Raw genomic sequence first — 27,666 nt, 5'->3', positions numbered from 1 at the left:
GCCGCCGTATGATGGATGCCCCGGGGCGGCGGGCTCGGTTCGGTGCTCTATCATTATTTCGGGCCGGATCGCGCCGGGGCCCCAGATCCTTCAACGTCAGCCCAAACAGCGCTTTATCATTCCGCGATCCTGCCCAAAATCCAACCCGCCAAAGCCGTCGGAGCAGATCGCTGCCAGAGCCCCCCGTGTGCCACGGGCATTAGGCGTGTACACACTGGAGCAGAGTGTGGCAGCCGATGCGGGCTGCCCAGCCTCCCGTTCGGAGCGGCCGTGTCTGTGCCGAGACGGCCGGCGCGGATCCGGGGCCGAAATCGGGCAGCGCCGAGTTTAATTTTTATCCCATTAGCGTGGGTGTCCCGTGTAACAACGCCACAAACAAGCGGGAAAAAGGCCGAGGGTTCCTGCTAACGGGCGACTTAACGTGAGAGGTGGTTGACAAAAGCGGCCATTTTTCGGCGGCGCTTTTGCGGGCGGCAGCTGTAGTATTCGTCGCCCCCTCGTCAGCGAATACATGTCGTGCGAATAAGTGGGAATTGATGACGCACTATTTAAATTGACGGGTCAGCATTAGCGGAAGTCCCAGGTCGTAAGCGGCCATTATTTAGCAGGAGAAAATTTATGTTGGTAGCATAACTAAGAAAGCTAGTGGCGTGTTTCAGTGCTTGTTTCCTAGTCGATGATCAGGTATGCCATGGCGACGTAGTGAGACCGACATCATTACTCACGCACGCTTCTGGCAATTTTATGAGCGGCTCTGATGACCAATTTACAATTTGTTGTACCGGCAACACACACGAAGGTTACTTTCTTCACAACAGCCGCAGTTCATACAGCCAATGGCTGAATGAAACTGGGGAGAATTCGCGGTTAAAACACACAAATATCTATGTGCGGCTTTCCAGCTCATCACAATTCTTTCAGAAGTAATTACTGTACAGATATTTAGTATAATTTAAAGAATTTTAGCGCTGCTAATACTGAGGGCTACAGCTTGCATTTTGCGGAATTTCAAGTTTTGCGCCTAACTCCACCACGTTCCAGAGCCAAGGAAACTATCTTATTGAAATGTATGGGTGGTAACTTTTGGCAGCGAATAATCCAAAAAACTATTTAGAGTTCTGGAAACTGTCTTTAGAGCGTTCATCGCCAAGTCGACTCCCTGCTTCATGCGAAATATCACTTTCCTGCACTGGTTCCACTAGGTTCCTGAGAATTCGGAATTTTGACTGAGAAAGCTGGGGATAGAAGCTTCTTCGTATAGAGCACAGGAAAACAGACAGCACTAAAGATGACTAACCACCGGACCAGCGCTGTACTCACAACTGCTTCTTTCGTGGCGAGAAGAAACACAATATGCAAGAAATACCTGGCTTTATTAAAACAAAATTCCGGCGAGTACTTTGCGAGATATTTCACAACACCTCAATAATTTCAAAAGGGCGTGCCATTGGTAAATGAACATGACGATATATGAAGCCATGGACGTGCGTCCGCGGGAGCTGTCAGCGGCAGCCAAGGAATAGCATTGGTAGGTCACGTCTTTCTGCCGTGGTGTGAAGCCTCTCAGTCAAGGTCATAGAGGGGAAGAATGCCGCGTGGGCAAGAAAACGCGTCGCTAGGCAACACCCAGGACAGTCGGTGTGTGGCGCTCAAGGCGCAATCGTTGACAGCGCGTCGCCTGCTACCGCGCACAAGCACGCGGCGCTCGCGTACACCTACTCCCATTTCCTTTGACAAAACGAATTTCAGTGTTACGCGTGATCGTGCATGTCCTAGCCTTGCAGTTTCGTGTCGAGGGTGTACGAAGCTTTTGATAAAAGTTGACGCAACGCCAAGACTGAGGTTAGCGGATCAACAGTACCGGCAGAATAATGTACCTAATTGTGCCGTTTTGAAATGGGCTAAATATAATAAAAATAATTAGACAACCAATTATGTAAATAGAGAAATAATAATGGTATAATCACATAAACAATGGCGGCAGAAATGAGAGAAATTACGCTCGTTGAAAACACGGGTGCACTTCATGGAGCAACCCTCTATTCATTTTTAGCGACTACGCAGGGCACTCCGAGCGCAGCCGCAGCCGGGGAAATGACGATGCTCGGCTGTGCAGCGACTGGGCATGTGAAATCGAAGGCACGTCCACTCCGGACCGGCCTTGCGTCTGTGGACCCGCACTCGGGCAACCCCGGCACTCTCCGCATGGATCGAGGGTGGCCCCACACCTGTCACTGCACTCGGCCGTACAGCGAGGCAGCACCTTCGGCCTCCGAGAACGCCTCTTAGCGGGCAGATCGTGCTGCAATTCCCAGTAATAGCAGCGTCATTGCTGGAAGCTGCAGGGCCGCGCACGTCACGGTAACGAAGTCCTCGATCATTCAATGCCTCAAATGACGCGCGTGTGACGCCCGCATGCTATTATAAGGAGCGCCCAAGAAACTACGTCTGTTCTGATGTTTGCCCTACCGTTATAGCGAATGTGTTCTTCCTTTTCTCTATAGAGTAGTTCAGAGTCACAATATGCACTTGCCTAACACACCTACCATAAATGCTCTTAAAGAGTCAAATTGAATCGGACGAGAGAGAGAGAGAGAGAGAGAGAGAGAGAGAGAGAGAGAGAGAGAGAGAGAGAGAGAGAGAGAGAGAGAGAGAGAGAGAGAGAGAGAGAGAGAGAGAGAGAGAGAGAGAGAGAGAGAGAGAGAGAGAGAGAGAAACGTTTGTCATCAAAGCGGTGTCGCGATTGTCCTAGGGGTGGTGCCCTCCTTCCGGGGCCCCAGACTGTTCTGCTCCTCTCGGGGCTCGAAGAATTAAGCCCTTCTAAATTCCAAAGTCAGAGCTGGCCAGAACTGCCTCCCACAGCGCGACCTTATTTGTGGTGGTGTTTACTGAAGGCCAGACGATAAGGCAGGCCCATGCATTAAGTGAGTTGGATGGGTTTCCGCATGTACTGCACACGTTTGTGTGTGTGTGTGAGGGAACATTTTGGATAGCCAAAACGTGTTTAGGTAAGTGTTTGTCTGCATTTCCTTCAGTGCTTGAGCTTCCGCGCGAGAGATGTTCTTGTCCGGGTTGGGGAAAAGGGCTCGTGTACCTCTTTGGATGGCGAGGCATTCACCAAAGCCGCTTGGGAGGGGCTGTAGAAAGCTAGGACTGCTGGCCGCGCAGCCTGGTCGACCCTCTCGTTTTCCTTGTACAGATTGGACGCGCCGCTACCCTGTCTGCGCGGGTTGAAAGTTTTGTGTAGTGCTCTTGTGCTTTACGGCAGAGCCTGCCTTCCAACGAACATGTTACTTCATGCGCCTGCCATGCGGTGCCCGCTGGCGGTGACTGAAGCCGTTGCAGCTACAAAGTACAAAAACAATCTGTTCATGCAGAGACATGCATCTGCTAAGTGGACGCCGCTCGCCGAGATCTCCTCTGCCCCTCTCTTAGGCTCAACGTGCGCCGCTACTGCCGGCCCTCACAAACTTTGGAAAGAGTGTTTGTGTGTGTAAGCGTTCTAGGACTGACAGCTCTCTTTATACCTTTCTCTCTCTCTCTCTCTTTCTACTTTATCCTATCACTCCCCCTCTACTTCCCTTCCACTGCACTGGGTTGTATGCAGGTGAGCTCCCTGCCGAGCTCAAAATATCCCCAGTGAATTTCCTTTCATTTTCCCGTCGCAAACCACAACCACAACCCACCACTATTTTCGTGCCACGTGCTTTGACCGTCAGCGCTTCGGGGATAAAAGCGCGGTTCCTCCGAGCGCAGAACGGCATTCAATTGACAGCGGCGGATCCCGCTGTCGCTCTGTTCGAGTCCTGCTGCAAGTTCGCCCGGAATGGTGATATTTCTGTATCGTCGCTGGTCATCTATCGCCACGCAGTAAACCAGTTAAGTTTGCCTTCGGCATTTAGTCGTCAAGACCAATGCAGCAACTTTTGCTGGCCGCTCGACCACACTGCTACCACACGTGACGAAGGCGACGGAGCCCGGTTCGGGGTCGCCTTCCCGAGTGTAACACCCTCCAGCTCGTCATGTCCTGGAATCCAGATAATGAGGCGGAAATGATTCGGTGTTTGTGGCTCTAGTATTTTATCACGTTTGTGGATTCTGTCATTCATGATATCCAGCATAGGCCTTTTTCGAATCGGTTACTATTTGAAGGCTTTCATTTTTGTGCTGCCCATACTTTATTTCCAGGAGGAGAGCACCCGTTTCGGTTTCGTCGGCAAAGGTGCGTGCTAGCGTGAGGCAATCTTTGATGGCTCATTCGTGATCGAGTATAACTAGGAAGGAATTGTTTCTGTTGTGTAAAAAGCAGCGTCGGTGTAGATGACCTTTTTCTTGTTTACATGTTTTTCCCTAGGAAGGCTACTCGTGCTCTTCTCTCCTTGTGCAGGTAGGGTTCGGAGAAATCAGAGGCACTCCTCATCTCGGAAAAACAACGTCTACTAAAAACAAAAGCCGGCAGGGCTCTCTTGCAAAGAGTGGGGTCCCCCTGCGGGCGTATACTCAGTTATTGACAAAGTGGACCCGAGTAGAGAAGTACGAACAAGACTGAAAGTGCTTCCCCCGCCTCGTAACATGGAATGGAACGTTATGTTACTTAGTTGCACCAAGTTTGTCTTGTATCTTTTGGGCACAGTACTCGGGAAGGGGAGCCGTGAAATATACGTTTTCTTCGACTTTCGAGGTCGAAGATATCCCGTCACGACTGGAACTAGGTATAATTGTATAATTGAAGAGCGGTCACTATTGCAGATAGTGTTTTGTATATATTCTAATGCCAAAATATCAAATGGCCTATTAAGCGAAAAACCACTGTCTCGCAAGCCGTAAAATGGTCTCTTTGCAGGCGTTACATGGCACGAGGTGTTCCGTAGCGTGAGCTTAACCAAGGCAGTAGCAGGTAGTGGCCGTCCGTGCAGGCCTTGGCGGAAGGAAGCAGCAAATACAGCGAACAGACTGGCTTTCAAAGTCACCATCGTCGACACGTCTACCCGGTGGCACGAACTAGCAGCGGAGAAACGGGTAGGAAGCCATTTGAAATAGTTAAAGGGGCCCCGCAATGTGGTTTTGGGGGGCCAACGGGATCACCACGCAACGGCTATTTATTGAACTAATACTGTGGTGTAGTAGTTTGACCTTTATTAAAGCAGGTTTAAAGCAAACAGCAGAAAGCTACAAACAACATCTTTCGTGTGTGTTTGCTTTTATACAGGGGCAGATATTTGTGTTATACCGGTGTGTAAAGAAATAACTCATCTGGCTCGACGCTCCCTTGTTCTTGGCGGAAGGATACGTTGAGCGCAAGTGCAACGACGCGTGAGCGCTCAACGCTCCGCTTCTGGAACAAGAGTGTCATCGGTTTCATTTATGTTTTCTTGGCTGCTGTGCCCGAAACGGTTCTTTGCGCCCTCTTCTGCGATTCTTTGTTTCGAGCGTATACCCTCGAAATTGTTTCTGCTATGCGGAAAAGAGTATGCGCAGCCCCTGGTTGTGGCGAAAACTCCTGCTAAGGTAATTCATTTCATCGCGTCCCATCGAGTCATGATTGTAGGAAAATGTAATTGGATGCACTCGGCCTTCTGAGCGAACCGTGATGAACGGTTTCCTCTGCGGAATTTACTGTTAACCGTGTTACCGGAAATAGGAGTTTTCGTGGAGCGCTGAAAATCAAAGGACATGTTCTAGCACTCCTTTTGCGATTTCCGTATTCCGGCTTAACGGCTACCGTATATGCAGGCAGTGACATGAGATGAATTAGTCTCAAATCAAATGACACAAAACCTGTACTCGCCCTGTACTGTTCGCTTACTCTTGAAATAGCTTGAAGCAACGGCTTTTTAAATTAGACTCCCACAGCACAATAATTTTCTTTTGAAATAGCCGTAGACATCTCCCCTACAGCTTCAAAAAACGAAACATGACGTCGATGCGGCCATCTAGTGGGAACAACTGACACCAAATAACGTTAACCAGAATTCACGCCTCCGCTAAATATCTCGGCATAAAACAAGTAATATATTTTGAAATAATTACGCAGTAACCTACATTATCTTGCACAGTACTATTTTGAAGGTGTGAGAATGCTTTTCGAGTTCATTAACACATCTTAAGCATTTGATGCCGGATGGCTTAGCACGAGTAGGGGCGGCGCGATTTCGCTCGACCATCCGAAAAAAAAAAACTTCATTTGTCGCACTTCCGAGCATCATTTAGCAAGAATAAACTAATAAACAACATTAACTAAGATTACGTTTAGCTGCTGTACCAAGCATGAAGCGCCAAGCGCAGGTGCATTTGCTGCAATCAAGACGAGGGTATACTTAACCGGCGCAGGGAGGTATGTGGCGACGGTTAAACCTGTGCCGGTGATTTACCTTTCGCGGTAACTGGCGCATGCGCTGTCGACTCCCGGAATCACGGTACACGCAATACCTCCTGCCCGAATTCCGCAATGACCGGGAAGCTAGCTCATCGTCTCGATGCAACGCGAGCGAATGCATGCCGAGCTGCCAAGCGTCGTCGCCCCATGTGCGAACCATTTACTTAAGTAATTATGGTACCGACGATGCTGCAAAAAAATGTGGGCTGGAGCGTCGCCGTCAAAAATCGCAGACACAGAGGCGAATGCAGGCCGGTAACCATGAAATGCGTGCTTCGCCTCGGACTACTACCACTATCGCAAGTCGCCGATGTAACAAATAGTCCTACCTTGTTGGAGTAATAGCTTTGTTAGCGTGAGCGAATATGCTTACTAATTTTTGAACTTACCTCTACAAGAACTAGAGAGTAGATTTCTGACTCAAAGAAAACCACTTTGAAATCCATCTCAGGGCCCCTTTAAGGCGCGGATCGCGAAGCAAAGCGGTTCAGAAGGATTACGAAGCCCTTCGGCAACGCGAAAGGCAAGCAAAGCGCCTCAGACGTTCAAGTGGACATTCATGCTTCCGCATTCAAAACACACCTGAAACGTTGAGGTGTCCTGGGACTTTTTTTTCAGTCCTTGACTAGTACGTGTGCTCGAGTTTCGTTCTTTCCCGAACGTTTGTATCTTTTGTACGTGCGCGGACATAAGGAGTCAACTTTGACAGTGATAGACAAAAGATTGCGTTGGTCATTAAACACAAAATGAATGGGCCCGCGTCCGTGTACACGTGTTGCAGTGTTCCAGCAGATACGACCAGAGTTCTGCCTGAATGCGAAATCCTTGTTTTCACTGCTTGACTGCGGTGCAGAAACGATGCTTAGCGCCACCAATCCCGAACCTTCTCGCTATTGTTTTTATGCGCGTCCCAAGAAGCAGCAAGTTTGACAAATGAAGTTTCTCGTAGCGTAGACAGGTGGCTGCAAAACAGTGCGTTTTTATTTTGTTGCAGGCTCGTGTTTTTGGGCCAGCATTGATTAATGGGCTGTTAAGAAACCCAAGGGCTGTTTGGGGCAGCGCGGAAACAGCAGGCTGCGTTGCTCACACATCTGCGGAAGGGTCAGAGCGTCCATCAGCTTAGACCTACGGAGGTTGGAGCTATGCCGGGACCTTTTACCGCCGGTACTGACAGAGATAACCAAGAATCAGTGAAACTTAATGCCAAACAGTAGACCGAACGTGCATCCGTGCGACCGATTTTGTACCAGAAACTTCACAACAACAAAGCGAAACGTGGGCCGAGCTATATATGTCATAACAGGCGATAGCCTTACTGGCCAATTACCTCGAGTAGGTATGGGAAAACTGCGCGTGCGTACGTTAACGCCGCTGCAAATGGAAACTGGTGAATCATCCGAGAGCTTCTGACGGCAGCTACCGTCATCATTAACCAATGTACACTGCAGTAGGGACACAAAATCTTTTTTCTGGTACTCAGCCAACCTACACCAATAACCGAAATGCTCCGCGGATATAATAGCCGCTCGGAGCAACGCTAATAAAGCTTTAATCCCTATCCATGTACATTTTTACGTCCAATTGCTGCATTTCATGCTCTGCGTAGACCTCTACAGGACACAGACGACCCTGGGGCGCGACAACAAGCACCGTTTAATTTCCTGCACGCGCAGAGCAGCGCCGTCACATCACAACCCGGGCGCGTACGCGACCATTAATAACCCAATCTTCTCCGCGGCAGTCGACTGCAATCTCGCATACCGTGTAAAAGACGAAACGCAATTTTCCCGAAAAGTGCACTGACCTGTCAGCTCTGCCTTACAGGGGCTAAAACGTGGGGCGCGCTGCACACGTGCTGAAAACAGACGTCTCCGGAACTTAAATCACGTCAAAAAACGTGGCGGACGTCGCACTTGCGATAAGCAACGCCGTGGCCTTCGATGACGCGAAGATGGCAGCTGCCAATCGGCCAGGGCAAACTTGAGGTGAGAAATGACGGCAATGAAGAGAGCAACAAATGCGGGCCCTCGCCAAAACACACGCACAGCGCACGACGTATAACACTCCACCAAGGGGCTTCAAAACAGGGGAGGGGGGGCGGGGGACTTTACGGACAGGAGACTACGCGCCCACCGGCCTTGAAAGCGGGACAGCCTACGAGGCGAAACAAAAACAAACCGAAGCAAAACAAAAGGTTGAAAGGGAAAGCGAAAAATGAAATGGTGGCTAGTACCACGCCACATGAGGCAGAGGAACACAAGTATCCGCGCCAAGCAGCCAAAAGAGCAGCACGCGTATGGGCGGGTTTATGGGTGGGCGAGAGCGGACTACTGATGCCTGCCCGGTGGGGCAGGCGGACAGCTCCGGACAGGTCAACGCTGCAGCAGCAACTCACGTCACGACGAGGAGGAGAAAAAAATCCTTCGGTGTCCTCTTCAGCGAAAATAACACGCTGCCTTCGACGCTTCCCCGTGGCCCAGAGTGGAGAAAGCGAAGGGGAGAGGAGTTGCTGGTTGCATGCTGACCCCTGGGAACGGGGAAATCTGTATAGGGGCAAGCCGCAGCCTACACGCCCGCGTTGTCAGAGGCGTCACCGGGGCTGACAGGAGCCCGCTGAAGACAATAATTAGGGCGCAAACCGAAACGTCGCTAGCTTTGGAGCCGCTTGCCCTGTGACGGCTGACGCGAGGGGAGCGCCGCGTCGCCACCGCTTGGCGATCGCGTTGACGACCCCGCCACTCGACTGCCGAGGGCCTTCCGCGGGCCATGCCCGGCGTTGAGGTAGCGAGACGGGCTGGCGGGGACGTACGCTGGGTGACCGGTGGTCCGCAGTCATGTACGCGCAATGCAACAGGCTGGCCGATGGACGAGCTGCTCGCTGGTGCGCGCTGGTAGCCGACACGATGATGATGGCGACAGGCTGGCGTGAGAGCTTCCCAACGTGTTATTTAGCTTCCTGACGTGACGAGCCGCCGCACCTCGACGGAGGAGGGAGCCACGTTTAACGAGCTTTCTCTACGTGCATACGTTGCGTCGCCGCTTCCAAATAAAAAGACGAAGGTGAGAATCTTCCCTGTGGAGCCCCCGTGCGTGTGAAAGGGGTCGTAGCTGTGGCAGCCATTCTATTCCCGTACGCCAAGAAAATGCCCAAGCCCGAAACGAACCTCTGGGGAGCTGGGAAGCCGAGGAGTGAAAATAAAAGTGCATATTTGTAATCAACTCCTCAAATGTTTGAGACATATGTTGATGTTCTGGTGCTCAATATTACTCCAGAAAAAGAAGCCCGCATGCAAAGCTTTGTATGCAATCCCATAATTGCCAAGCCCTGTTCGTGTCGATATCCATCGGAAAAGCACATATCGGCTGAGCTAAGATCTATAACCACCTCACGCTTAACTTCTTTAGATGTTGCAAATATCACAGCACCAGCCATAGCAGCTGGTGCTGCTATACATTAAGCTGCTGTGCTGGATGTTTCAGGCTTCTGTGGCCGCTGCTTTTCTGGCAGAAGCTAAAGCAGCCCACGACGTCTGCTGCCTGTCAGAGGAGTTGAGTAGCCTGAGTGAATTCGTTGCTTCCTCTTTGATGTGCTTCCACAAACCCCGGGTTTCGACGTCCCATGAAACCTTCGAATAAGATATTTTTATGTGTAGCCTGGCAGTCAGCAAGAAGTTTTAAGACGCCGAATCACATCGCTTAATTTCAGAGTTGCCGTGTAACAACAGCACTGCCAAGAAAACAAACGCGCCAGGCTGCTGGAACGTCATGGTCCGGAATGCCACAGAGTGGAAACTTAATAATGAGTCCACATTTACCACCTATTTCAATAAGCGAAAAATTGGCCCGGCAAATCCATCCAGTTCACCAGCCACAGAACCAGAATACGCTCACGTTTAACGTGGGGAATACGCCCACGTTTAACGTGTGGTTCTAAAAAACTGTTACGACAGCATCTGGAGTGCAATTACATCTTACCGCACAACATGATCGGACTCTGCAGTAAGGTGTCTACACGAGACATCCTGCTCTGGATATACTGGGGTCTCCATGCGGGTCCTAGCTTATCCCAACTGATAGCAATTAGCAATCGACGTAAAAAAAGCCTTTGATTATGTTGAGCACGACGCCACGCTGGAAGAATTAAAGGGTGCACTTTAATTCTTCCACTAAAAGGTGCCACCGCCTGTACAGGTATGATAGATTAAGGTGCATTAAAATTAATTGAGATGGATTGAAGTAGAGTTAAGGTGGAATTAAAAGGATTGAGGGGGATCAAAATTAATTAATGGAGATTAAGATGGATAGAATCAGACAAAGTGTGGAAATATTGCATGGTTATACTGTGTCGACGGGTGGACGTGTATATTAAAGGTACCCATCAAAATAGTATGCAGGGCTTTCGTCTTCCAAACCGGTAAGCGGACTTAAGAGCCCCGGGAAATTATTTTTAATCTTTCGCCTAAACTTTTAACACGGGAAGGGTACCGCTAAAAGCATTTCACACCCGTAAATGGCTATGCTTGCGAGTGAAGTGTTAAAAAAGGTGCTTGCAATCAGACGAACACATTAGAAATGGGAGCGTTAAATGGTTGCCGACCACGGCGTTGGTGCCGAACGTCGTGTGCAAATACGATGTACTCGCATGCTGTACGTTAATCCGATTGCGGAAGATCCTCGTCTGAGTCATTCAGTGTACGGAGCACGTTGATTACCTGTATGGGCTACACGGGTCAATTGATTGCGATTGATTGTGGGGTTTAACGCGCCTAAACTACGCAGGTTATGAGGCGCGCCGCAGTGGAGGGCTCCGGGCTAATTTTGACCCCCTGGGGATCTTTGACGTGCGCCGAAATCTCGAACACACGGGTGTTTTTGCTGTAAACCTCCACCAGAAAAGCGGCCGCCGCGGCCGGGAATCGAACCCGCATCCTTCGGCTCAGCAGCCCAAGTGGCTCAGCAGCCCAGTGGCTCAGCAGCCTTAGCCACTGAGTCACCACGGCGGGTTACACACCCTTGAATGAGACCAGGAAGGCGCACGGGTGAATGCCTGCTGGTAAGTGTTATCTGTTTTATTGCCACCGTTTCAGCGTTCTTAGTACCAGTGCCCCTGCTACCCATGCTGCTGTAACGGTGGTACAGGTTGGCACAATTAACGCTTGCTTCGCATGTGCACCATTGTTTTGGGGCATAATAACAGGCTAAATAATGCTACATCGTCTTCCTCGCTATTAAAGTGAATTTGAAGATCAAGTGAAAACTTGAGCAAATAGTGTGGACAACGCCTTTGTTGTCATCTCTGTTATGTTTGTACTGACGTAATTTTAGACAAGTTCAGTGAAGTCACCAGCAATACACTGTCAAAGCTAAAGCATCTGGCGCGGTGGAAATGTATTTCCCGTGACATTACAGAGCGCTTTTTGATGGCTGACGCTTCGTGCATTTGTTTGTTTGTTTTAACATTCAACCCATGTCTTGTATAAGTAACCGCAAGAAAATGAAGTATAGTTCTGCCGAAAGTAGGGAAAAGCCCACAATATAAGAGCTCCAGAAAAGCGACGCAATTCTGACACCGGGAGAGGGCGAGACCGAACGGGTGGCTGAAAGCAATTGAATGCAGGCTGGGCTGAATTGTCTTGGTTAGACAGCGTCGCCAATGCAAAGATGACGCGGACGTCCCTGCTTCAACATCTCCGCGGCATCCTCAGCCTCCTGTAGGCAGAAGCAATAGCGACTGCTTCTTTTGTGCTCGCTGCGTTGCTTGTTTATCCACCCCAGGCACTCCTTTATTTCGTGTGCGCGCTCTCGTTAAGTAGAAGTTGCGCCAGGCTCGAAGATGTTTTCGAGAAAGGCAAATAACGATCGCCTCGCGTTCGGCCGCCGCCGCCGCCGCCACCGTGGGCGAAGAGAGTGGTTGGAAGCGGGCAACACGCGTATGACAGGCAGCGCAATAAAGGCGAGCCAACGAGCCTGACAAGGCGGCTTGCGTTGACAGCCGAACGCGTGCCGAGGGAGCGCCGCCTTGCGCGGCAAGAGGTGCACGGCGGCAGGCGCTTTGACTCCGCTCTCGGCGGTTACGTGTGCGTCTGTACCCACACGGCTCTGTACGGCGAGGCACTGCATGTGTGTGCACCACTCGGAGCAGACCTCTGAGGGCCCTCTTCTGACAGCCTGCACCTTCTCTGGGGACAACGGCCGCCATCTCGAAGGGACGGGTCCAACCACCCATTTTCGCTTCGTTGCGCCTCTCGAGGCCTTGACGCTCAACGTCGCTGTGGCAGCCCGATGTGTGCCGAGGTATACTACACGCGCACGGCTGAGTCCACCTCACTATTCACGTTGGACGGCGCTCGCTACCTCACGCAGCAGCCTCGTTAACCACCCAGAGGCTCATCGGGTAAGAACTGGGGCAACGACTTGATACTTTCACTAGAACGGCTGTCCAGTCTCGTGGGGCATCCACACTATACCTTGGTTCGAAAATCGATATTTGTTTTACGGAATGTCTGTTTTCTGAGGGCCAGGGAATAACGCATAACAGTCGTAACCCCGGGAAATAAAAAAACGTATCCACCCCGAAGGTACCGCGCTCCCTTAAAAAGGTGCGGATGTAGTCCAGTCTCCTGAATGCGTTTGCATAGCTCCCTCGCGTTTGCTTGTGCTAGAAGTATGTGTTCTAGCATATGACGTCCACTCGGGTTTCGCCCGAATTTCAGCCCGCGTTGTAAACATTGTGTTCACTAACCATGACCGGGAAAGAAACATGTTTTCCACCGAGAGAGATTAGAACAGGTTCGCTGTTCCCGCAGTTAAGTGCGATTAATCGTTGATTAACACTCCGTATACGCTGGCGTCACCCAAGATGGTGCTGAATAGTGTACCGGGTACACTTAAAGAACCATAGGCAGTGGTAATCTCGTCGGGCAATAAAAATATGTGTGCATCGCACACCTCCCTTCTTGCTTCGGAACTCTGTCATGTTCTTCCTGTCACATCAAGAGGTGGCCGTTGCAGTGCTGTCACACCGGTGTCCACTAGAGCAACAGGCTGAAATTAATTTTGATTTTTTGAACATCCCGCTAAATACGATTTTGGACATCCCGCTAACTAATGGGGCGTCACATGGCAGCGCCATGAACGCTGTCGTCTTGCGACGTCATTTGCAGCGGCGCAAGCAGATACACGGCCATTTTTTACCCTTCATTCTGTTTAACACATACTGAGGTGTTTACTAACTACAAAATAACGTGCATTCAACAGACGTCACACGGGACGTCATTCTCGTTGTTTGTTCATTACACATCGAAGCCCGTAGTGATCTTTTGAAGGCCCTTGCAACTTCCTATGTTTCCTCGGCTATTTGCCTACCACCTGGAATGCATTGGAAATTCTCATTGCTTTGGTGCAAAGCACTGGCCTTGCGTCTCAGCTTGGCTATACCATGCAATTTCTACAGTTATTTTCATTTTTTCATTCCGTCTTTTTCACCAGTCCCCCTTTCCCCATTCTTATCCCATCCTGTCCAGCCTGCATCTTCTCCAGAATGAATTCGCGCTTGGCAGACGCTCCAGTTTCCGTTTTTTTAAGAAAGCAGAGCTGTTTAATCTTTTATTTCCGCCGTATAGCGTTGCCGGGAAGGAATACCAAGCAAAAAGACAGAGCATCCGTGGACGTACGCGCCATGAAAGCGCCTGGCGTCAGCCAGGCTTGCGCATGCGTTTGCGCCACGGGAGTAGCTCGCAAAAAACACCAACAAGAAATACCGCACACACGTGAACGTACGCCCCCAGAACACTGCCCAGCGTTCGTGGTGTGATATCTCGCGTGCTCTTCTACTCGGCACTTCACCTGCGTTCACCCCTCAAGTGGGAAGCACAGACGCCGAGTTCGCGCTACAGACGACGAATTCGCGAAGCCGGTTGCCGCCGGTTCCAGCGCGTGCTTCCGCAGTCCACTTTGTGAGAGATATAAAAGCCTGAGGACAAAACAATCCGGGCCTGCCAGTCATAGAGAAATTTCAGCGGCAAGTTGGGAAATCCAAGTGAGGTGCAACAGCCGGGTCTCCGACGAAGAGGGAAAGGCTGCCAGCACTGCTGTTTCTCCACCCTTGCACCACTATTGCAAGCTGCGCCAATTTTTTTTTTCAGTAACCTCCTGCACGCAGCACAAAAATGTGAATAATGGAGACCGAAAAAAGCCCAGACAGAATATGCGGACAATGCCAATCAGCGTGAAAATCGTTGGCAAAGCTGAAGAGGAATGAGCTGACACTCTTGTACCCAACTCAAGAACTCGGGGTGGTCTCTGCAGGGGTGGAGGCATACCACGAATGGAGCTCAGGTCTGCCTCATCAGGGTGCTGTGATATTCACTAACCTCCATTAAATTACCTCGCTTGGACCACCAGCTAAGTAATGGTGCAGTGTGAACTATCGACGACGTGTTGGTGTCCTTACAAAACCTGTGTTCGTTCTTACGTTCCCTGTAATCCTTTTCGCTTTAGAAGGTCAAATGCATTAAAGGTTTTTAGTATGAAACTACCGTATTTTGCGATTATAAGCAACCCCCCCCCCCCCCCGATTCTAAGCACCCTCCCCTACATTGGGGGAAAAAAAAAGTATGCATGCGAATATAAGCACCCCCTTTTCTAAGCAACCATCGCAAGGTGCGCTTCATGCGCGTGGAAGAGGGCCCAAGTTGACGTTGTGGCCAAGTCATTTATGAAGCTTTCAATTACAAACCACCTCAACGGAACAGAAGACGACCTGCTGGGGGATACTGAGAGTGGCGGCCGAACCGGCACAACGGACTCGAATGGTAGTGAAGGGGACTGCGTATCAGACGTAAGGGGTGGGTTCACTGTCTGTACCTATTTTTTGATATTTGCCATGTAAAACGTTATTCCTTGCGCCCGTCTCATCGAGCTATAGCCTTGGAAGAAGTGGCGGGAGGGGGGTAATTTAGGTTTTTCGAGTCTAAGCAATCCCCTAAATTTGGGGTTCGGAATCATGAAAAAAATGGGGGGCTTAGAATCGAATAAATACGGTGTATGCTTTTCTGGGTTCCAGGTTCTTTATTGGCCTCTCTTGGTATATTTGCTACCTTTCTATGGTAGACTTCCATCGAGCCTACGAGGCGACATGATATTTTAAGACCTATATAAAATTTGGCTCGGGTCGGCGCAACTGTCTTTGAAGCTGCTTGTGTCACTTTTTTTATGTCTCTCATTATATGCTATGTACCCATTCTCGCACGTTAATCGCGCTAATGCACTACTGCCCATAATTGGCTTTTTTTTTTTTTTTTGCCCCGACCGTGTTTGATGGGTTTCGTTTGAAACTGCGCGTTTCGGTTCCCATTTTGTTGGTTTGATTTCCCAAACTTTGTGTGGCGCTCTAAACTTTGCGAACATTTAATATCAGTGTTTTTCTCAGCCCCTGCATGCAGCAAAGCTTGTTACGGCTTGGCAGAGCATGATGTACTAACACGCGCCTGTCAAAAATCTTTTTTATGTTGCGTACAGAAACGTTGCTCGTTAAGGCCTGCCTGCTTCGGTATAACATATTGTTTTCAGTAAATTCGTTGTTAGTGAAGCCTCAGAAAAGCCACGAAAACATTGATTTGTAAATTGGAAGGATGCTAAATCATTTCTGGATGTTAAAAAAATTGCGAGAGTTGGGCGCACATGGTGTGCATTATCTTGTATCAAAGGCGATTATGCTTTCAACATATCTCCTTTTTCATTTTGATCTTTATAGCATGAGAAAAAATTATGACATTGGACAGAAGTTCACGCAGAACCCATAATTTCAGTAATGACTTCAAACACCTCTAGTATGAAAACGATGTTAGTAGGCTACCGACCTGCTCTGTAAAGGTGGCATTATTATAAAATACGCTGCACAAAGTGCGAGATGGTCACTGAAGATGCGGCCGAACTGTCGTTTGTTATCTGCCTATTGGGTTATCTCTTTTGTAATCGATTAGGTTATCTGCAGCAAACATACGGTTCAGGATCCCTTTAAAGTACCAGTTTCAAAGGGATGTACTACGTGTGTGCGTGTACGGGCGTGCGTGTATGTGTGAACAGTTTCATGTGCACGTGTGTGTTACATTTACTGCAAGTGTTGTGACCTGGACATCCATTTGGCAACCAAAAATTTGTTATCCCACTTTAATTCGTCTCTGCCCTGTTATTCTTATAATTGACATTATTTACAGTTTATTCGAATTTACTTTTACGTCCGGACTCTGCTAGCATCATTCCCATGGTTCCCGCTTTTAACGTTTCTTGTTTGTCTTCTCCCTGCTGTATCCCTAACGTCCAACATTCACCCCTCATCCCTGCAGTCATCCCCCATCCGGCGTAGCAAGCCTTGTCACTAGCAGGGATGACCTCACCAGTTCCCATTAAAGAGCTCTCTCTCTCTCTCTCTCTCTCTCTCTCTCTCTCTCTCTCTCTCTCTCTCTCTCTCTCTCTCTCTCTCTCTCTCTCTCTCTCTCTCTCTCTCTCTCTGCGTTGACGCACGATGTTATCACCATGAGGAGCATATAAGGTAAACTGTGATGAGAAAACGGGTTATGTAAAGCGTGGGTACTCAAGACTTGTCTCTTCATGATGCATATCGATGACGTACCGCTCATCTGGGCATTCCTGATGAGTCCTTGCTTCTGATAATGTGCATCGCTAATAAAAGATGTTTTAGGCGTTCTATCAATCTCTCCGCTGCTGGTCTCGAAGCCACGTAAGTACGCGCGCTTGAGACCAGCACTGACGTAACATGAGACTAACCATGTTCCGATCGAACCAAGCCTGGGCATCAAAAGGAATACCTTTTGAGCAATTGATCTTGCAGTGGCCTTGAACAGCCTCGAAGTGTCCTGGCCCCATTCCTTTTAAAACGCGGCGTTACGAATGTGAGCCGACGGAGCCTATCAACGAAAATCGCGGTTAAAACATAAAACGTGCATGGAAATTACTTTCGATGACATTCTGTTTTGGGCCTCGAAACGCACCCGCCTCAGCGTCGATGTCCCCACTTATTTTGTAGTAAAAATTACTACCGCGTCAGTGCTATTGTTCATAGAGAGCGCTTTGGCTGCTGCAAAAAAAGGACGGGTTCTTCCCTGAATCAACCCTGCTGCAAAAGTAATCCGCTTCAACGGAGCAAAATTTTCAAGACAGCCAGTTCTGGCGCTCAAGTCTTGGGTACCTTTTGGAGAGGTTTGAAATCCGTGAAATCGCAAGGATAAAGCATAATGAAGAATGGAATGAAAAAAGCAAGCTGTGGTGTATTCCATTTGGTGCGAGAGATCTGTGGCTTATCATCGCTTGCTGTTACTCACTAGCTCAGGTGTTCGTGCAGGCCAGTGGCGGTTCTCAAGAATTATCTTCGGCGAGAACTGGCTTGTATAGCCTTCTTTCACCATTCACCACGAATGAGGAAAATTTCTCACCTCCGCACTTCCACCTCACCCGAATTCAGACCGACAACCTTCCGCCGGCTGCAAACTGATTCCTAACCTCGTGGCGCCCAGCTAAACGACATATAGCCCACTTTTTACCCCTCCACCCAGCCTCTTCACTCTTCACCACATAGTATGGGGGTATGGGAGGAACACACGTCATCGCTAATCCCTAATCCCCACCCAACCTACCAGCAGTGAGTGGGTAGGATAGCCGACCAGCCGACCTTAGAGTCCCACTTCAAGTCTCAGCGTCAGCTGGCGACGACAACTGGGACGACTAGCCTCCCAGGACTACGTCGACCAAGAGGCCTCTCACTGTGCGTGGGCCCCAATATCAATGATCGCTGGCTCCAAATAAAAGTTTATTCAACCAATAAATCAGAAACAAATGAATCGGAGATTTTTTAAAAGCAAAATTGGGGAAAACCTGAAAGGACCCTGCAACACTTGCGCAGTGGTTCCAGACGCGAAGGAAAGAGGAAACTCTTTCTTTCGCGTCTGGAACCACTGCAAAAGCTATAGTTATCGTAGCACGGAGCCGCACCGCGTGATTTGCTCGTCGCAACAGATACGCCTTCCATTTCTGCTTTGTTTTTGCGGCTTTTTTTCAAAAGTTGCTATGGAAAAGCGTTCATTGCTGCAACTGAAGAAAAACTTGCCAACCACCGCTACATGGCCTTAGTGCCGTAATTCGAGCCGTCGAAGAACGTCGAGTCCGGATTTTGGATTGGAAAACCACAACGTTTATTGAGCATAAAAGTGGGCGGCTTTCTTAGTCCAGATAGCCGAGAGCTAGCGCAGCTGCTTGGGCGCGAGCGATGAGGCGTTCTTGGTCCTCGTACCGTGAGCTGGCGAGCTCGCGCTCCCACTGCTCAGGGGATGGGGAAGGGAGGGGGTTTGGCGCGTAGGGGAAATCCCAGACCAGGTGGTAGGTAGTATTCGGGACATAGCAAGAGGGGCAGTTGTAGGGGTAAGTGGAGGGAGAGATGTAGTGGAATGTCGAGGTGTTGTAGAATGTGTTGGTCTGCAGTCGACGCCAAATGCGAGCCGCCTCTGTGCTGAAGGATGGGTGAGGAGGAGGGTATTGAAGTCGAGGTTGGCGATAATGATATAAGATTTCAGTGTATCGGGGAGGGACCGGGGGATCGTCGATGAGGGACCGTCGACGAAAACACCCGGAATGTAAGAGCGCGGGAAGCGGCCTGTGCCGCCTCGTTTCCCTCGAGGTAAGAATGGCCTGGTGTCCACACAATCTGGATGTGGGGGGATCCTTGATTGAGGATAGTATTTTCAGCGCTGAGGGAGAGATGCGGCCTGTACAGTAGTTGCGGCAAGCCTGTTGTGAATCTGTGGGGATTGCCACGTAGTTAGAGGAAGACGTGGTCGCTGCTAGAGCGATGTCTGTCTCTTCAGCCGTCGTGGTGCTTCCTTGGAGAAGGCTGAGGGAGGTAATATTGACCGATTTGGAGTCGACGACAACCAGTGCGTGAGCAGGGCGGAATGTATACGGAGCGACGTCCGTGTATCAGGTGTCCAGTTTGTTGTGGTATTCGTCTCGGAGGCGAGTGACGCGGGCCTGTCTTCTGCCTTGATTGAAGGAAGGGTGCATGTGTTTGGGGATGGGAAATACGAAGATATGAGCGCGCAGTGACGGAGGGATACGCTGGGGGGTGTCTAAAGGCCGGGAAAGAGAAAAATCTTTTGAGTGAGTTTACAAGTTATCTGATGGGCATAAAGCAGTAATTTTTGGCTGAGGCACTTTGTCCGAGGACAAGAAGAGAATGGAGTGGGTCAGGGAACAAACGCGTGTTAAGGACATATTAGTAGAAATTAAGAAGAAATGGACGGGGGCAGGACATGTAATGCGAAGGCAAGATAACCGTTGGTCATTAAGGGTAACAGAGTGGATCCCTAGAGAAGGCAAGCGTAGCAGGGGGCGGCAGAAAATTAGATGGGCAGATGAGATCAAGAAGTTTGCAGGGATAAATTGGTCGCAGTTACCGCAGGACCGGGGTAGTTGGAGATTATTGGAACAGGCCTTTGCCCTGCAGTGGGCGTAGATAGGCTGGTGATGATGATGGTGATGATGATGATGATGACTTTGCGACCCCCTAATCTAAGTACTGGGTGGGTTGGGTAAATACGTTCTGCAAGCATTTAAGATTTCAAAAAAGTTGAAAAAGTGTTGTAGGGTCCCTTTAAGGAGGAAATCTGCAGGGACGCCACAGTGATAACGAAATCAGTAGCTTGAAGACCTAATAACGTCCATACGCAAAAAGCTTGTGACTTCATATCTAATCGGTGTTGATGGCGGATAGGTTACAGCACCATAAACTGAGGGTCTGTTTAAAACGTCCAACGAATAGATGTACTCCACTCACACAACTTCCTGTGACAGCTGAAGCGCAGTCAGTTGTTCATTATAACAAAAGGGGGGAAAAAAACTCGAGTTTCCGAGTACTTCCTCGTCGTACAGGAGTGGTTTCACCACAAATAGTATAACTAAACAGTACTTCTTCAGGATGATGCCTCAGATGCATTGCTACATGATTGATGCTGACTGAAGTTGTGCTCCCCAACGATGAAACACCAGGCGCAGGGGTCAGTTGTTCCAACCCTCGTGGTTAGATGCTGCGACATCCGGGTTCTGGTACCGGCATTCCATGCTGTAAACTTTTGGAATTACGAAAATATCAATGCCCACCCCATCCCCGACGTCTTTGCGGTTCAAAGGCCATTTATCTGACCTCTACATTTAGGTACAAAACGACAGCCACGTAGGTGGTGCGCACAGATGTTTTGTACGCGAATAAATTTGATGTACAACCGCAACTGCTCCGTTTTTATCCTAACAAGAGGTGACATCTTGCCATGGAGATTGGAGCAGTTTTCACAGAAGAGTAGGGAGAGATTAAATAATGTCTTTTTCGCGAAGACACCAACCGGAACCGAGTACTCACCAGCAAATTGTTTGTCCCCGGGTACACAGCAGATTTTGAAAAGCCCAGTGTAAAAAAAAAAAAAAAAACAAGAAAAGAAAAATGAGCCGTCTTGTTTGCTTTTGGGTATTGCGCAGAGCAAGAAAGGTACTTTAAGTTCTGGTTGTTCTTCGCTATTGTTGTAAGTTTGTGTTGTAATGCCACGGTTGTAATGCATAATTCAGCTGCTTGATGCGCTACGTCAGATTTTTTTTTTTGTCCTCTTGGACACAAAATTTTCTGTTCACCCGGCTCTCGTTATTAGCCAGCAGCCAATCAGAGCTCTCCGTTTTCTTGCGAACGTGCATGCCGGTCAACAGAAAAATACGAAGATGGAAGTGTGGCGAGTGTTCCACACCATCGTCATTTCAATACCAGAGCAAATCAACTTTGCGCTGATTAGCGGATGCCTCCTAACGAGCCAAGAAAGAAACCAGACGAATCCTCTGTTTCTTTAGTGCATAAAGAAAATCTATAAAAGAAACCACAGAAACGTGCATTTTACGCATATGCATTGAAATCTCGAAGAGCCGGGGCAAATAAGAAAAGCTAAAGCAAAACGAAGCGAACAGGCGAGTAGATTGAAAGAAATTTCCCGCTGCGACACCCAACTGAGAAAACGAGTGAGGCAAAAGATGAGGCAGCAAATCACATTAGATGGCCACACTTAGAAACTTCATTTACAATTCAGCAGGTGAACGCAAGCCCGAGATAGGTGCTAACTTCATTAGCACGGCAAATATTGAACTGCCAGCCTAGTTTCCCAATGCACGAACAAAGCAAAACGTATGGCGATACACCATTCACCACCGGACACGATCCTCTGTCACCCCCCCCCCAGCGCTATATTTTTTTATTCAGTCCCTTGAGGTAAGCTCACATAGTGTGTAAGACAGGAGCTTGGTAAAAGCCAAGACAAAACGACAAGCGCGTTCCACAGCAATAATACAGGACCTCGATCGCACAACGCCGAAAAGAATCATGAGAGCGAGCGAGCGAGAGAGAGAGAGAGAGAGAGAGAGAGAGAGAGAGAGAGAGAGAGAGAGAGAGAGAGAGAGAGAGAGAGAGAGAGAGAGAGAGAACTTTATTACGCAATAATGCGAGAGTGGTTCCTCAGCCAAGGGGCCCATGTGCTGTCCAGACTGCCGTGACCCTGGTCACAACCAGGTGAGAGAGGTCTCAAGCCTGACGATGAGCAAAATTGTTTCCCGTAAAGGCCGAGTGGGCGGGAGTCCACACAATGTCCACCCGATTGGCAGGCGGATGTTGTTTCAGAAGTCGCCATGTGGCGGGGCCCACCCGCACCGACAGCAGCCTGCGGCAGGCGGCTTGGGAATCGGTCAGTATAATCCTGGAGGTGGTCTGAGTAAAGGCGAGCGCAATAGCTAGTTCTTCAGCGCCCCGGGGGGAGGTTGTCTAGACTGAGGCTCTGGTGATGAGGACATTCTTAGAGGTTACCACTGTTACCATAGTTTGGTTATCTGGGTACGTGGCCGCGTCTGTGTAGATTACGTCGGATCGGCTGCTGTAAAGTTTTTCTTGGGCTTTGCTTCGGGCTTCTCTACGACCAGGGTGGAGGTTCGGGTTAGGGGCTCATCACGTGATGGTATTACAAAGAGCCACGGATACAGCAGAAGTATCAAGATTCTTTATACTTCTGCTATATCCGCGGCTCTTTGCAATACCATCACATGATGAGCCCCTAACCGACCTAACCGGTGTACCTCCAGTGCTTACGCTGGGAAAACACATATCTTGCTCATTCTTGTCTTGCTGCCGATGTCTTGTTCCCGAAAGCTCATTCAAGTGTTTCTCCAGTGTATTCATGCAAAGATGGCTCCACTTAGTTCATCCGTGTCGGCGGCAGAAAACACATAGGAAACATAGCCGCTACCTCACTGCGTGACGAGTTATAGAAAAAGAAGAGACATTATTTTTTCTGGTAAAATAAAGAAGAGATGAAAAATGGCGAGAAAGGAATGTTGACGTCAAAAAAGCAAAAAAAAAAGTAACTGAGGGTGACGAATGGGCCAACCTCACAGGCCAAAAAAATGTTACAGATAAAGGGGCAACGGAAGTGGACAGGTTTATAATGTACACGTGCCGCCATAAGTAATTGGAACAAGGAATTGTGAATTGTGAAAGTTCAACTGTGAACTTGTCTTACTGGCTTTATGACAGCCATTACTGATTTACAGAAAGCTTTGTCTATTAGGCAGGACTCCTTTAAACACCCGCGAATGCAGCCAGTAAGTTTCCGGAAGAGGAAATTCCTGTAAATTTACGAAACCGTGTTACAATTAGTTTTGACGGCATCTGCACCCATTGCACGCACATGCAACGGTCTTCAAGCGCAGGTCACCTAAGACGAAGAATGACGCTTTAGAATCGCGCTGCTTGGCAGGCTGGGCTCGGCAGCCTGTTGGTCGGTCGCCTGATGGTCGGCCCCCATTACGAGAACGCTTCTTCACGTGTGAAGGCGTGCACTGGACCTCCTTACCATCACCGCTCGACAACAGGAGCGCACGGGGCAGAGTTCCACGCATCGCCGGCCTTCAGAGCAGTCCGACGCTCTAGCGTCGCACATCTGCGCATTTCTTGCGATTGCAGTTCAACAAAAGAGAAGGATCCCACTGCCATGAAACGATGCGATCCAGCACTCGAACCATACTTATGCTCTTTAGTGCTTAATTTTCGGTATTAAGCATACAGAACTTAAGCGCTATTATGTCAGGGAGCGCATTTTCGTGAGCCAGTAGCGATAGACAAGGCAGAGCACCAGCGCGTGATTCACACGCTAGCGCTACAGCCGGGGGGCAACACTAACGCCGGGAAATTCAGCACAAACACGTAACCCAGTGCGCCCCCAACGGGAGCCCGGAAAAAAGGAGAGAGGAAGGATGCCGGAATGATGTACGACGCCCGTCCTTGCGTGGCCCGCGAAGAGAGAAAATAGGGGCCGGCGCCACTTGGCGACGCGCGGCAGCAATCAAGACTTCTCCTTCGTGGAGGGTCCCGGCGCGGATACGGCCTTGATGGATCACTAATTGTTATCGTTTCGAAGTCACCTGTCCTCGGCGCTGTCCGCGGAGATGCACGCAGCCGGCGGCGGCTGGGCGCCCCGCGGAGAGCCGCTCGGAGAAGGCACTCCATTTCGCCTTAGCGGCACGCCGACGGCCCGCATGCCCGCGAGACTTGTGCATGGCCCTCGCACAGCGGGCACAGCCTGTCCCGCTGCTGCTTCGGCGCGCCACGCTGTCTACGCACCCGATCGGATGAGCAGAGCCATCTTATTCGAATATACTGTATATCAATCCAATGGCCAAATGCCGCCCCTTTGGAGATGAGAGCACGCGCAGTGGCCTTCTGAGCTGCGGTGTTATGACCAAGCGAACGGCTTTTAGGAAATCCGTGTGGTGCGCAGGCATTGCCGAGTCTCAGCCACGTTAGAGGCCTTTTGTCGGTGATGAAGTCATAAAACCTGTGGCTACAAGATCATGGCAAAGCCCGATATTTTCCGCTTGCTTCGTCAAGAAGTCTCGCGTTTAGAGTGGCATCTCAAATGTACTCCATTGAATGGCTACGTGTTCAAGACGGCCTGCTCCTGGGTAGGGGTTAGGGGCTCAACATTTAATTAACCTAGCATAATTCAAGAGTCCATGTGATTGCCTACGGGTGGCAAATGCACATTAGAGGTGCGGCTTCAGAAGTTCACCGACTGCCCAGTCACCACTGACCGTACACTGAAGGGTTTCCCGCATAAGTTAATCATTCCTAATAAGACCGACTTAAAAGACGCCTTCACACTTCGCCTCAATTATCAACGGCGCTGTATACGCATCCTCGGGGTCACGCATGCGATCCTAAAAGCAAGGCTCCATTCACCCCGATGCGATAATGACCTCCACTTTGTAGGGCAGGATACACTGTCTTATCTATGCACCAATACATAAAAATATAAATGGGTAAATACATAAATACAAAGTCTATTGCTCAAGGTGTTGTCAGTTTCCTATTCTGCTGTTTTCTGTTCTATACCCAAGTTGTACAGCCCTCAGGCCATATTGCTACTCACACGGGTTAAGGAAAATCCCTCGAAAACTATGCCGTCACGGAGCGATCTTCTCGTGATATCTATGACAAGATGTTTGCAAAGATAATCCCACATTGGCTACAGCTTGTTAGTTAAAGTTTAACAGGGTATATTATTAAACATGCGGCATTCAAAAATCGGTACTAACACATGGCATACAAGCGTTTATATTGCTCGCTGGACATGGCATATCGTGTTAGAGAAGACAGGGTGAGTGGAGCACTTGCAGCTCTACCTCCCAAAACGTTTAGCAAGTCTCAGCCAAATTTTCTATTTACACAGTGAGAGCATGCGAGCATTAATGAGTTTTTTTTTCGGTGATACTACTGTCAAACAGGAATCAGACCACGCACAAAAAAACTTAGTGCCATCTCACTCTGTGAAGGTGGATGACCAGTAGAGCTATTTGTGGGTTATTGGTTGGCCATAAACTCCCGCTCAAACTGCGTCGTCGCTCCAGTGAAGCGTTTAGATGGTGTAGCCACGCGAGGACGTACATGGGCGACAAAAAAATTGTATACCGCATTTCACTCAAGTAAATTCAGCCTTATCAACAGATGAAAAATACAATGTGCACAAATACAAACATATAAACATAAATACATTGACCGCCTTCCTTTCCTCATACAGGCGCTCATGCATAGGAAGAGTAGTGAAGGGACCATTTCTTCCTAGTTTGAAGTTGGGGCCATTTGTTCCGGGACCATTAGTTCCGGGACCATTTGTTCCGGGACCATTTATTCCGCGACCGAGCCACGCCGACGTCTTGCGTTTTCCGCCTCGCGGTATTGGGGCTCCCGAGTCCCGACGGGCATCGCGCTTACGCTTGGCGTCGCGGCCCGATCGTCGTTGGTGGTCTCCTTCCACCGCGTTCGCGCCAATGTACGCCTATTTATGTAGAGCGAAATTTTACATGGCTAGGTGAAAGGAACATCCGGCGGTCTTGTGTACGCAGAAAACTCCCCCTGCGCAACCCCATGCGCGAAGAAAAACTAGGTTGGAGAGGGGTTAGAAGTCAGAGCATCAAGATTGGCTGGGTTTATAGGGGACGTAGCTACACCTTCGCATCTACCGACACTGGTAAGTGTTAACGGCGCATCGGAGACAGCGAAGAGTCTCTCTCGTACCAGAGCGTGCCCGCAGTGAGCACAGCTCAAGCGACAACGGCGGCCAGGAGCGGTGGTGCGGGTGGAGTAGCATCAACGTGGCAATGGCAAACACGGGCCACACGTTGCTTTTCAATGGGTGGGTCATGCATGCGTCGTAGTACACCCTCGGAGCAGGCAGCTTACGGTCAGCGAAGCGGTGGGAGCAGGAACGGGTACGAAAGAAAATACCACGAACATCCAACGTCAATTGAGAACCACCATTTTAATGGACCATAAGCAGTGACACATGGCTACATACCGGCCACACGTTACGGTTTCTGTGGTAAACCATCTGTACGGTATGCATGGGCGCACTTTTTCTTCTGTGAGTAGGCTTCACTGCGGCACAGACAATGTGGAAAAGCCAGCTTACAAAAACAAAGGTTACACCGATGTTTTAAAATCGGCTTCACGTCTAACACAACTGCATTGCTGTGAATACTTCTTTGCAGGGGCAATACGCACCATTTTTTATAAAAATATGAATCGCCGGAGGCGAACAGGTGGCCGAAGAGACAAAGCGTGCCCAAGTGATAAGGAGGCGAACGGCTTTTCTCGGTCTACGCGCGCACGGGGGAATTAGCCTATAAAACGTGTGAGTTGGCTGATAACAGGTCCGCTGTATCAAGAAACGATACACAAGCAAGGCGGGAATGACATGCATTGGCATAACTAATTTATGGCGCACAGTACAAACGTGGAAGCAAGAAGATGACTCGAGGGATGGAGAGCACACAGGTAATTGCGGAAAAAAAAACGCATGGAAACAAGTGTGCCTGTTAAAGATAAACAAAGGGAACCTGCGAAGGGGCTAAAATTAGCACGCAATACACGCTTATAGTCTTACATTTACCTGATAACAAGCAAGGCCCAGTTCAGGGCTATGTAATGTTAATAGTGCCCTAAATGTAGGAATATATGAAACCAGACAGCCCGCACGCACGCACGCACGCACGCACGCACGCGTACACACACACACACACACACACACACACACACACACACACACACACACACACACACGCGCGCGCGCGCACAGACACACACACACAACGCGCGTGCCGACGCTCCTGTGACGTGTTCTGGTGTTGGAAGTACACTTCCTTGACAGAAATTTCGCGAACCAGGAGCTCATCGTGCCCATTCAAACAGTGCAGGTCTTCAAAAGTGGCGTAGAGCCACAATCGCGGCTATACATCGCGGCTTTGTGCGGCAAATAGCATAGTGGACTTTGCGACAAGTAGCATAGCGTCAAGTAGCATAGTGACAGCCCCTGACGGCATGCCGTAGGCGTTCGAGAGACCTGCGGAGCGTCGTCGGAGCTGCTATTGCCATCGTAGCCCTGACAGTGCATGTACGTGAGTACGTGTCAAAATTGCAGGAAAGGACGACTTCTCGGTGGCAACATTGTACACATGTTTCAGAGGTTCTGAGTTTGTATTATGCCGTTGGGATCTTGTTTTTCTTCTTTTCGCTGATTTTCGACTGCCGTCTCTCACTTGCAAACTTTCGGTCGCGGAATAAATGGTCCCGGAACAAATGGTCCCGGAACTAATGGTCCTGGAATAAATGGTCCCAGAACTAATGGTCCCGGAACAAATGGTCC

This window comes from Haemaphysalis longicornis, unplaced genomic scaffold (assembly GCF_048455015.1).
Source record: "Haemaphysalis longicornis isolate Haplotype H1 unplaced genomic scaffold, Haemaphysalis longicornis Haplotype H1 scaffold_1, whole genome shotgun sequence".
Lineage (NCBI taxonomy): Eukaryota > Metazoa > Arthropoda > Arachnida > Ixodida > Ixodidae > Haemaphysalis > Haemaphysalis longicornis.
Note: the sequence above shows the minus strand (reverse complement) of the source record.